The sequence below is a fragment of the Gavia stellata genome, chromosome 3 (genome assembly GCF_030936135.1).
Source record: "Gavia stellata isolate bGavSte3 chromosome 3, bGavSte3.hap2, whole genome shotgun sequence".
Lineage (NCBI taxonomy): Eukaryota > Metazoa > Chordata > Aves > Gaviiformes > Gaviidae > Gavia > Gavia stellata.
This window is the reverse complement of record NC_082596.1, coordinates 45,281,879-45,295,796: the sequence shown is the minus strand read 5'-3', so window position 1 is coordinate 45,295,796 and position 13,918 is coordinate 45,281,879.

Here is a 13,918-nt window from a genome sequence, read left to right as displayed (position 1 = left end):
GTACACAAAACAGCACACACTTGCTTTTTCTATTTTCTAGTTTTCTTCTGACAGACAGTTCTCTAAATTACATGCTTAAAAGAAAGCAAAGGATTTTATATACTTCTCAGATAATTAAAATCTGTCTCTTTAATCAGATTTTAGAAGACATAATTTCCTGTTCTTCATTTGAGACTTAACCACTTTGGGCTAGGTTGGATTACCTGCAATTAAGAGGACTCTAAAAGCGTTAACACCTATAATTTTCTTGTGGTCAATTTTATTACTGAATGCTGTGAAATTTTGATAGACGACATGCTATACTAAGATTTAGTATGGACATAACAGCTAACAATGTTTAGGTTTATGGAGTGTATCTGAGCTTTAGCAGTAACTTGCATTACATTAATTACTCAAACATTTTTCTCAACACACAGTATATTCCTGCAAAACTGACAAATGATTCTGTGAAAATAATTGTTTCTGTCATGACTGCACTAAATAGGATGACTTAAGAAAAAGAACTTCAGGGTAAAAAGTAGGTATTAACTGTTTTGATTTACCTTTGGGTAGATGAACAGCAGCACCAGGAAAAAGTCATCCTCAAATGGAACTGGAATTCATTTCAGGATTAAGAGCAGATTTTTCTTGATTTAAAGATCCTATTAAATGAACATACCCTTCCCCCCCGCCTCCTTAAGGATTTCAGGTATTATTGAGAAAGTCTTTTTGCATAACCATGGTCTTTTTTCTTTTTTTTTTTACCTAAGTCTGTTCAATAATTAAGAGCTGCAGAGCATTATAAAATCCAGAGATGAGAGTATGGCAATTTCAAGAAGGGAGAACACTTTGGAAAATTCCAGCTAGGATTTAAAATACAGTATCAATTATGGTTTTAATGTTTGATTCTTCCTCCAAAAAGCCCCCTACCACAGTATCCCATGATGGAAAAAAATAAAAGTAAAAAAATCAGAAACATAATTAATTTATTCTAGCAGAATTTTTATACTGAAACAGAATAAAGTTTCTTAGATACCCTAAACATATCCTCTTTATGACTTTATGATTATGTAAGACTAATACAGTCAGTGGTATAAAGTTTCTAGATACACAAAAAGTATAAGGTATTTGGCCCTTTATGTAATATATAAAAGATGCGCCTTTAATCTCTCAAAAGTAAACATTGAGTTCATCCATTAATTTAGGAAAACATACATGCCAGTATCACTGTGCTCTTTCAGACATTTTTGTCTTACTAAATTATATATGTGCATACATCAATAGATAATGAATATGAATGTGCTTAAGTAAAATATCGATGATTAAAGACCTAATCATACACCTTTTTCCTTTTCTACTAGTCATGCTGGCCTCATGTTTGTAGTAACTGCAAGAGATTTCCCTTTAACTTATTTCACAAGATTCTTTGCTTTTACCAAATAATGATTAGGGGAAGCACAGACATTTTATTTTATTTTAGGTATAACTCAAATGTAAATATTTAGCCACTGAACTGAGACTAACAGAGGGTTCCATACTTATGAATATAACAATATTCATTAGCTCTATGAATGAAGAGAAGTTATTACTCCTTCCTTTCACTGTGTAGCAAATTACTCTGGTAATGGAGGTCTGACAAAATGCATAACAGACTTTCAAGGTAAAATATGTTGTTAGTCTCAGAAGGTTTGTCTTGTGTGATTTGCTAGTGTGATTTGCTAGAGTCTCTGCTAGTAAGCTACTTCGCCACCTACATTAACAACTGAAATAGAGAAGCAAAGGTCATGTTTTAAGTAGCACAATAAAAAGTTCAGCCCCTTCTCCCTCCTATACAAATGCCTTGACATTCACTTTATATTAGACGGAATTTTTTTTTCCCTTGTTCAGACAAAGAAAATGAGTTATTTTTTCATGCAGCTCACTTTTTGAATACTCAGTCCCTAGTTATTGTTACCAACAGAGAATATGCAAGATTTAGCATAATTATTTTCATTACATACTTAAAGTTTTCCAGGCTCTGTTCAAATTCATTTGTATTACTTATCTTTACGTTTATTTCTAACAGGACTTTTCTCTTTGTGAGGTTCATATACCACTAGTATTTAGAAGAATCTGCCCATACTAAGATCCCCAATAGAACTTCCAAACATCTGCATTAAATATGTTCAACTGTAATGGTAAAGTATGAATCATATTTGTAATAAAAGGTGGGTTCTTGAAAAGGGAGAATAGCCTCAGAATCAAAACTGTCCAAAAACAACTGTACAACTAATCCTACAAAGTATATGGATGTTTTAAGATTTCTAAGGCAATAACCTAGGTGAAATAAAAGTCAACTAAAATAATGTCTACAGGGCATCAAAGGGAGAGAGGAGAGGGGAGAAGGATAGTTTGGTTGTATTGTTCTCTAGTGACTGAAAACCAGTTTCTCTATATAGGAACTAGGACTTACCATTATTCTCTATGACTCATCTATTTCCGTAAACAAATACTTCAAACATGCAAAATAAATGACCTCTACAAACAAACATTCAGTCACAGTGCAATTTAAAATCCACTTTGCTTCTCTGTGCTTCCACAGCCCAATTAAATAAGACATAAACTGGTGAATATGCTTCTTGCTTCTTTTTTTATTTTATTTTCTTCCCCCTGGATCTATTTATGAATTCTGTTAAACACATTCACAATCATAGACAAATCATACTTATAAAATATTTGATGCAACATGCTTCTCAATTGTTTGCCCTTCCCTCCCCCATATATATTTATTTTGTGACTGGAATACATGTATTTCTAGCTCATAAACTGAGATTGAGATGCAACTGTAAAACAGAAGGTGTAAAGCAGGATGACATACTGGGTTAATCATGAAAGCAACTACATTTTTTTTAATAGTCTGTAGACACTGTTCGAAATAATTTCATCCTTACAAAGCTGTTACTACAAGAATTCTGCCAGTCTCTTTGAAGTGTTGATTGCTTCTGCAAACAAGTATTAGTTTCGGTAGTTCAGTAGTTCATTAATCAGTTGGCATAAATCTTCATTTTTCTTTCTTCATTTTGTTCTAGATGTGGCCTTCCTGCAACACAGTGACTTATCACAATATGATCATGGTCTGGATTAGGCTTTTTAAAAAAAACCCCGATGATAAATACTTCCCAGTATTTATCTCAGCTCAGGTCATAGGCTTGTTTATATCTTAGTCCTGCAGAGGTGTTAGCTATTTTACAGTTACAGCTTCCTAAGCCAAATAGACTGGAAGTAAGGTGTTGTAAGAAGGCATGTTCTGTTATTGTGGAATTCTTTCACTAACCAAAATAAATTTCTTTTCAGCACATCAGGACTACAATGACTTCTTGAAACTGAGTAGTCCCAGAGGAAAGTAGAAAATAAACACAAGAATGGAAGAACAAACTAATCAAAACCCTGATCCAGAATTAACCTGAAAAAATGTATGATGTCTTGACCAGATTTAACAAAGTGCCTCCTTAGTAGTCGGTAAATGAAATGACAGACAGTCAGCAGGAAGACTATTTCTCACAATAACAGGTTCTAATGCACCAATTGTCTAAAGTCATTACAGTTAGTTTATTCACTTCAGTAAGGAACCTGTATTAGGTTCCTACTCTCCCTAGCTTCTATCAGTTGTCAATGGTGGGGGAATACTTCCACAGGTTAATTGAGATTACACCTGGGCTGAATTAACCTATCCCTACAGAATATGCACTAAGCCTTGTGCAGACGTGGTTCCTAACTCATAATCTTGTTTAACAGACTATTGACTGGCAGAGTAGGTCACGACTGCTGTATTTAATGGCTTTTAGTTATCTTCGGAAAAAAGAATTAATTATGTGGTATTTCAAAAAAAGATAAAGAATATACATTCCTTATGTATATGAAGCAAATCAGGAGATGTACTTTTAAATGAATCGTAGAAAATAAATTATGTGAAAATATGTGAGCGGTAGAGCAGAGGAAGTAGTCTTGTAATCTTGGAAAACACTGCCTCCAGGATAACAGACCACCTTGTAGCCGAAACTGGATCAAAACAACCCCAAAACCACTGGAGATTCTAAATTAGCCTTGGAAAAGATAAGGAATTTGTAAAGTAGCGAGCCATGGGAAAATGGAAAGAGTTCTTGTCCTGTGAGAGAGATTGAGAACCAACTAAGTGCTTCAAGAGAGGATTCATGACACACATTGGACTACAGAATACAGAACACTGCAGTCAGAGTAGACTGCAGAATAACAACTAGAGTTTTGTCAAGATATATTAATATTGTTTATTAAGGAATATTGCTATTAAGTTTTGCCCCAGAAGGCTGCTTTGGCATTAGAAACCATGCCTTTGAGTTACACAGCTCCAGGGAAGAAAGTTCATTGGAATAATTTTTTTTCTTGTTCAGTAACTGTGGAAAGTGTCAGTGAATAATGAAAATCTTTTTATAGTACCTAAGATGCAGAATGATAATTGAACAGGATGTGCACTTGTTCAGATGCATATACTGAGCAATTCCAATAAATTAAATAGAACTCTTCATAGACAATAAATGTAAGCATCATTCTTGGCCAAATCAAAAACCTAGGAAGATAAAACAAGAATAGATAGGTATGCCTGAAACTGAATAATGGAAAGTGAAGGTACACAGCAATGCTGGATCTGAAGAAAATAAGACTTTATTTAAGGTGTGGTTTTTTTAATTCCACATTTGACTGACACAATCTTTGAATGAAGAACTTTAAAGAGACAAATGTATAATTCTGTTCAATGTAAGCTAATGTGCTTAACACCTGAATTATCAGCTGTAGGATTTTTGTTAGTTCCTTATGTACTCTGGCTGCTACAGGTGAGTCAGAAAGAATGTGTGCCAAGAATGACTATAAGTGCAATATTTGTTAAAGTGGTTCCTACAATGTTGAAAATAATATGTCTGCTGGTCAAGTGTTATGGATCTGAAGTTAGCAATACGGTTCCCCAAAGTGAAGACTCAATCATACTTTAAGACACAATCATATTCTAAGCTTGCTTTCTGTTTGTATATTGCTGCCTGGGATCATCTAAATCAACAAAGACGTGAAAAAAATTCCCACTGTTTGCTGTACTTTTGGGTAAAGATCTAGCACAGAGTCTGCTACGAAGGAGCTAAGTGTTTACATTTAGAGAAATATTCAAATGATTTTTAAAACATTTTGGTTTTCTAGTATAATTAAATCAAAATGCTTACTTTATTTATCAGATCTCCAGTGAGTGTATCTTGAAAAGCTTCATTAATCAAATCCACAGACCTCTAGGCTCATGACTGCGTTGGGAGTTTGATTTCTTTCAACTTAACATCTTTTTCTTTTATTCTTACCTTTAGGTTTCAATAAAAACAACCTCTTAGGTCTGCCATTAATTTAAGTATCAGATATTTTTAGATGGTAAATAAATATGACTTTTACCAAATATGTTAGTTACAATTCCTTACTTTTTTGCTGCTGATGATTTAAAACCCCTAGATTGCAAGAAGCAGAAGTAACACGTTTATAAACTGCGGAGACAGGGGGAATCCTCCTATCACCACTGCAGCAATCTTTGTCAATGCTTGTGCCGTTTGCATAAGAAGAGAACACAGTCGTTTAGACTGGAGGACTGTAAGGTCTTTTTGAGAATGTACTGAGACCATACATAACCCACTGTGCTATGAAGTCTGAAAATGCAATTAAAAACAGCCCAGCGATGAAAGCAAGGTGTTAGCTTGCTTGCACTGAAGGCCATAAACATCAAATATTTCAGCCAAGGGTGAAATAGCATCCTCATAACTAACTAGTTTTAGGAGCTTCGGCATGTCAACTGCACCTGGTATCCCGAAGTAATTTCAGAATGGCAGATCTCCCATAAAAATCATCCTTTTGTAAGATCACAAAAATGCATAGTGCTTGAGAGAGAGAATGTAGAGATTGCAGTACCTCTCCATCACATTCCTGAAAGCTTAATCTCACCGTCCTACAAAGATTTATCAGCTTGAAGTACCTGATGTATAGAGAAGCTTAGCATGAAGCCTACCACCAGCATTTTGGATAATATTCATTGCCTCATGAGGGCAAAGTATCAACTGCAAAATAAAATCAATAGATATTGAAAGGTGAAGACCATTTGTATGATGCAAAATTGAAGTCCAGTTATGAGCAATCCAACCCATTAATGCAGTTACTCACATGAATACAGAACCAATGGAATTACTAGTACCAGAGTGCAGTAAATGCAAAGGCTATAATGTCACTGAATGATTTTTATGTGAAGGTAAAATACCAGGATAAAGTCTTCTCTTGCAGACTTAAGCTGCCACCGGAGATCTCAGTACTAACACCTAATGGTAAGTGTGGTGGATGGGTGCATAAATCCCACTTATACCTTCAGAACAAAGAACTATATCCTGTCCTAGTCATCATCTCACTGGGCCGTACAAGAGAAGCTGTACTCTTCTTGCATCTAAAATAGGTTCTTCAGTTTCAGTGCCTAGGTATCTTCCTCTGTATCTATTCCAGCCTTAGTCATGATTGAAGACTGGGTGATGACATCTGATTAAAATAAGTTTCTTTCAGATGGAATTATGTCAGCCTTCCATAAACAGAATATTTTTTTCTGTATCTTTTCTGGATGTATCTTGCCTGACTTAAAACAAATGCCTTTTTCACAGCCATGTGCTGTTCACAGCCAACAGTTACTCCATAAGCAATTAATCAAGCAAGTCTTAATTCCTATTCAGCCACTCACACACAGTGAGCTCCAAGCCCACATCAAAAAGTCTTGTTATTAAAAATCACCCCTTTTACTTCATACTGATTACTGATCACTCTGTTATTAAAAGTATATAGTATATTCCTATAGCATAGGAAGAAGCATATAGAATCCAATTCTACTTAGTATTAAGTAGACCACATTTGTGCCATTAACGTATTTCATTCTGAAATGTGTTTGCCTACCACAGCCATTAATGAAAACAGTCTAGAAGATACATCCCCCCAAAAATGTATAAAGATTCTTCTATTTTTTCCACTGTATTATGAGCACAAGCTATGCTCATTTCTCTTTACATTTCTCATAGTTGTTATACTAATGCCCAGAAGATAATGACTTGTCACTTGACAAAACTAATAAATCCTATGTATTTTATATGTATAAAAATTAGTTATTTTAACAAATAACACCAGAATGTATCAAAGTCTACCTTTGGCAGGTCTGGCTGCATTTGATATAATTTCTAATTTAGGTCTGTATTTATTCCTCTTCCCAGTTCCTCAGATCAGCACCAGGCAATCTCCCAGCCCTTTCGCACTCAGATGAAAGTTTCTGTGTGGTTCTGAAAGTAAGTTAGGCTCCTAGACTGTAACACAGACAGAACAGGGTCTTCAATTATTTCCAATTTTCACCTATCTTAGGCCTCTGAGATTAACCATATAACAAATCTAATTTATTTTCTATGCTCAGGAAAATAGGAAGTTGTAGTTTGATTGGTGAAAAATCTGAGATAAAAAGATGGTGTTTTGTATGTGTACATCACATGGATTCAGTCTAAAACCTGGATTTTCAAGCTCAAGCAATTTTTTAAAAAGCAGGGGAGAGGGACTCTTTGTCGTTTGGACAATTTGAATTGAGTGGCCTCAGTGGGACATAATTCCTTCTGTCACCCTTTGGTAGCAGACAAATCTACTAAGTAAAAAATCTCTGGACTTGTGCCTTTATAACAGGAGTTGAGGAAGCATATTTTTTGCAAATCATATTCTGTAAGTCCACATAGCCAGACTGTCATTGATTAAATGCATCAGATTTGATTCATAATGCCATACAAGAAGAAAAAGTGAATGAAAATTGGTAAGTAATCAAAAAAAGTTAAAAACCCTACTGAAACAAATATGAACATATAAATCGCATGGGTTTTTTCCAACCAAAACACTGCTTTCATGAAAATCAAACCAAATTCATTTTGATTGATGCAAAATGATTATTTCTTCCAAATTTTATTTTGAGAACCATTTATTTACATAGTTATAGCTAACAATATCTTCAACATCCAGATATTTATAAAAAGTATATAAAAAAACTATATTTTTCCATAATGTTGTTTCAGAAAAGGCCACATAAAGCTTCCTTTCCACTTATTAACAGTTTTTCCAAACTGAAATGAAAGGAAAATAGACAATACCTTCCCACAAGGAAATTACTTTCCTCTCCCAGTTGTGAAAATTGCCAAGAGAAGATGATCGTGAATATATCTGGAAGCTCTGCCTTTTGTAGGGGTTATAAGCCACAAAGATTTTTTTTTTAAAAACCCACTTATGGGAAACCTGTTCATCAGTGTCACTCTACCAAGTCACTTGGGCACTCCACACCATTTTGAAAGCTACAAGCTAAAACCTGCAGCCAAATAATGATAAGAAACAGAAGACAAACATACAGCAAATATTTATGAAAATTATTCTCTTCCTTCTATTCTTATCCTCTGCTGACTCTTCCCTTTTCTCTCTTTAACAAAAACACTTTAACATGGACTTTGCCAAAATTATTTGTAGTTTAATTTTCAAATCTCTTTTCACAAGTATTGGGTTTTTTTTTTCCTTTCTACTTCAAAGAAATTAAATCCATTTATGGATTTATCATTATTGTTTTTCTTTGCAACTTATTACACTTGAGTTTCATCTGTTTTGTCATAGTCCTAAGAATTATTTATAGCTCTTCTGATTTCAAATAGGCTTTGTTATTATATAAAAACACTTTCTTAATATTTCTTTTTGATTGCAGTCATTCTATCTTCCAGCTTTTTCTTTAAACTGTGAGATCACCTAACCTAAGCAAAAGCTTCCCCCCCCCCCCCCCCCCCAGCATCACTTATTTTAAATATTCCTATCAAGCCATGCCAATATTCAGTCTGCAACTCTGAAATTTTACTAGCTGGTAAGTGACTGTCTAACCTGCCAGACAAGATCCATCCAAATCCAATTCTTTGCTTAAGGTCATGGGCATTAGGAGGTCCCCAGCATGACTTGCCTCTTTCTCTCTAGGATTTGTTAAATATGAGATTTTCAAGACCTGCTGCAGTGATTCAGTCTGAATTTCCCTTCCTAGATCATTCCAGCCACCTTAACTTTGTCAAATCCTAAAACTGATCTTTTTTGTTGGTGTTTTCATGTCTGTTTCTACATAAAACCACAGGACATTCAATTCCCAGAGATTGTTCAGGCTAACCTCTCTCTTTCTATGAGAGATTTTTCTGAGCAGACACCTTGCTCTGCATCCATCAACCAAGCTTATTTATCTGTGCCTAATGAGGACAGAGAGAACTGAACTTCAGTTCTGACTCCCATCATGATCTGCCTGTTCAAACAAGTCAAGGTTGCCTCTGACAATCAGCCTCAAACTCTGCCTCTTAGGCCATTGTCAGGCGGTGAGATTTTGCCTTCTAGTGCGGTTAGTGTCAGAGTACTAATTTGCAGGATACCTTTGTCTCCCATAGGGATGAAAAGGCTTAGGGAGTCTTCTCTAATTTGAGACTTCAAACTTTTTTGAAGCTTACAGAGCTCTGTCACATAACGGCCTTTTTATTAAACCCAACAGTAGCATTGCTCTTGTCACACAGAAACCACCAAGTGACCTTCCTACAAAAAGGATTTCTCCTACCTTAGGAGATCAGCCAGCTGTAACTGTACTGATCAGAAAATCATAGAATTATTCAGGTTGGAAAAGACCTTTAATATCATCAAGTCCAACTGTTAACCTAACCCTGCTAAGTCCACCACTAAACCATGTCCCTAAGCACCTCGTCCACCAGTCTTCTAAATACCTCCAGGGATGGGGACTCAACCACCTCCCTGGGCAGTTTGTTCCAATGTCTGACAACCCTTTCAGTGAAGAAATTTTTCCTAATATCCAATCTAAACCTCCCCTGATGCAACTTGTGGCCATTTCCTCTTGTCCTATCACTTGTCACTTGGGAGAAGAGACCAGCACCCACCTCTCTGCAACCCCCTTTCAAGTAATTGTAGAGAGGGATAAGGTCTCCCCTGAGGCTCCTCTTCTCCAGGCTAAACAACCTGAGTTCTCTCAACAGGAGGTTGTTGCTATGACTTAAAATTGAAAAATGCCCATCTATCCAAGAAAAAGTTGCAGACTCCAAGCCTTGCAAATACCCACTGAATCTTAGCACAGACCATCCCTTTTTATTTAAAGATGTTGTTTCTTAAATCAAGTATGCTCTCACTTTATGGATTAGTTGCCTGAGTGCTGTCCATAAACTATCTGCACTTCTCACCACTATCTCACAGCAGAAAAGGAGAGCCCTAACTTATCTAGCAGCCCTGTCAGTAATGAGCAATGAACACAGGATTAAATGAATGGCTGTTGGCTGCGGCAGTTGTTGTAATGGTTCAGTTGTAAGGAAAATATAGCAATTCCTGAACTGTGCACTCTCCTTTAAGGCTGTTTTACTGTGGTGAGCATTCAAAGGAGTTCTCAGCTATAGAGAACCTTTTCTCTTCTCCTGCTTTTTGTTCAGCTCGTTGGTCACCACTTTTGGACTCTGTTTTGAACTATCCTCAGAACCTCATAGCTTTGTGACACTTTCATGGCTTTTACCTTCTCTGTCTCAACTCCCCAAAACCAGGCATTAGGAAAAGGGTTCATGATTAGGGTTAATGCTAGTATGTCTCTTGTAATCAGGAGATTACAGCAAACTAAACATGAGTAACCAGAGGACTACATTGCCCTCAGTTATTGACTACAAGAGAGGTGAGGTGATTTAACTAAACCCTCTTTTTCTTAACTGATACTATGTATCATTATGGTTAGATTTAAACCTAGAGTCAGTCACTTTCAGCTAAATCAAAGTAGTGTAAGAACAAGTATAGATCTATGCAGTGGTGCAGTTAAACAAATTTAGTAAATTTAGCTAAGGTAATCTGGTGTAACTTTTTGTGTAGCCATGCCAGTGACAGGAGTAATTGCTATGGTAACTTTAGTTTGAAAGAATCTATTTCAAATTCTCAATTTTGAAAGGCAGAAGTAAAAATCATGACATCGTATCTTTGTCTTCTGATTAAAAGAAGACCATTAAGCCCACCTAAGACTTTCCAAGATGAACCCATAATATTCATTTGAATTGCATGCAACTTCTCTATAAATATTGAGTATAATGCTTGTGGGCCAGATACTGCGTAGCTTCCATTAAATTTTTCACAATCTATTTGCATTTGGTGAAAATGAAGTTGCTCTTTAGTCAGGCTAAACAAGGAAACTGTTAAATGCCTCTTGGTTTAATGATAGCTAAAATGACAGAAAGCCACAACTTCTGAACTGCCAGATGTCCCAGGACTGGACTGAATGCTGTGATCTAATCTGAGTGGAGCTGTATGTCAGAGATCATCAGAGAGCTAAGAAAGAGCAGTCGAAAAAGAGGCATTGGTACAATGATCAGGCACAGACTATAGAGATAAATACATTTGGTCAAAAAGCTGAAGAGAAAAAAGAACCGATTGACTCCTAATATGTTCAGAAGAAGCATTTTGCAAGATTTCATCAAAGTTATTTAATTCCCAATAATTTTTCTTTTTCATAAAAACAACTAAATAGTCTCTAAGATATTGGACTGAGTGATGTAACAACATAGTATGAATGCAGTGGAAATAGATATGGGAAAGAATACATGAATGAATCAACATACCTGTTAAAGTATACCTTTATGTTTTCCTTAACACTTTTTATTTGTTTAAATAGTACCCGTTTTAATGGCAATTGAAATTATATCCCATATTGGGAAGTAAAATATAATTATTTTAAAGATGAAGCAATTAATTTAAGGTGCCACTAACAGTTGATGCATCTTTGGCAGGCCCTGTGCTCTGGCTAGCTGAATGTTGTTTGTCATGCTTTTTTGAGATTTGTTTGACCTGTTGGCTGGTCTGTGTTTTAGCTGAAGTTTGCAAGGTCTACTTAGTGCAGCATGCTATAGATAGGACATCTTTTTATGTGTATATGACAACAAGGAAACGTCCTTCTTCATGGCTGATCGATGGCTTATCACTGAGAACCTAGCAAAAGGCCTAACACCGTTTACAAACCACATTCCCAGAAACTTCAGCAAAGTGTATAAGGGGTTCTGCATTCAGGATTTACAGATTTTGTATTTTGCTTTGAAGTTAGATGAGAGGAAGGGAAGATGAAAAGATAACTGAGACAATGCATTAATTAACCTGAAGAAATAGAAAGACAATTGCATCCAGAAGCCCAGGGATACTTTTTATATTCAGGTCCACATATATGTGAGCTCATGAGGGATGCTGTTTTTACACAAAGTGTCATTGGATATGATGTCTAGAAGAGAAAATTTGAGGATAAGAGGTGTAGTCTAGTCAGAGGTGGCCGGAGATCACACTGGGATTTGAGGATATAAGGAAAAGGTTCAGTTGTCAAATTCCATGCTCCCAGCTAAGACCTTTCAGCATAGCTCATTGGAGCTGCCAGATGTAGCAGTACAGCTAAGAAAAGGAGCTTGTCCCTTTGCAAACCTTGGTCATGACACAAAATAGGTAAGGTATGCTAGGGTGGAGTGCATGGCCACAGTGTTGCAGGCATCACTACAGTGAGGGAAAATGGGATACCTCACAAAAAGAATAGGAAGTATTGAAGATCGAGAACAGTAAGGTATTTTTTAGTTTCAGTGCAAGTCATGCATTTAAGTTGTGTGATATGGGTGACTAATTAGAAGGGACTAATCAAAAGATTTTCTGTAATAATCTGGCTGCCACCAACTGAAAATGACTAAGCAGAAAGATCACAATATGTTCTTGATTCTGAGCCAATGATAAAATACAGATGCAGTTGTACATTTTATCAGGCAAATATTTCTCACAAAGGTAGAAAAGCTTAAAAAACCCCAAAAATAAATACCCCCCAAAACCCCCAACTTCATGATCTTACGGGATTTTCTAGAATGTGGAAAAAATGCAAACAAATTTATGTAATAACTTGTGGCCAAGAGAGCCTATTTTATGAGGAGAGATTATGAGAGCTCAGAGGCGTAAGGATTTAGCCCAGTGAAACAAAGACTGAGAGGATGTATAATTGTTTTCTATAAATACATTACTATGGGCAAATTGCAGAGAGGGAGAAAAGCTATTCAGGATGAAGAACAATGCTGGCAGAAAGGCAAATGCATATTCAGTGGCCATGAATATACTTAGGCTAAACTATCAGAGAAATGAGGGTCTGGAAAGCTTTCTGTGAGGAACCTTGGGGGCCAAAAGCAAGCTCATTTTATATGAAGCTTGCAAAGTTTATGAAAAATATTGTGACTTAAAAGCCTCCAAGTGTGGGAGATTGGGCTAGATGATCCCTGAAATTGCTTTCGGTCTTTATTCCTATGTACATTAAACATAGTACTAGTTTGGGATTACAAAAAGAAAAAGTAATGTTGTGACAATTTGGCAGCTTCCTATAGACATTGATTTTGAGCAAGCTGAATAGGGTACAGATAAAGGAAAATCTTTGTCAAAGTGAAGTATGTAAAATGGAAAGACTGAACTTCTTAAAGATTTTTCCATTAAAACAACATTCAAATGGTAATTTCTTAAATTGCATTATTTTGTAAAATGTGTCCTACCTCTGTAGAAAATGCTAAATTTGCATCAAAAATTTGAATCCTTACTTACCTTTTGATTTTCAGTTGTTAATTTTATGGGACACCCATTGTGCCATGTCATGAAAATAGGTAGCACGTTAACAGAAAATACAGACAGCTGAGAAATGTAGATGATCTTAAACATAAGACAAAATTACATATTCCAGTTCTGATTCTGTATTTGTGATTAAGGTGTGGTACATCTGAGTTGCAGGCAGGATGACTAATGTTTATTCCCTGGCAGCCTTAATCATATGATAAGAGTCAAGGTTTAGACCGATTATCTC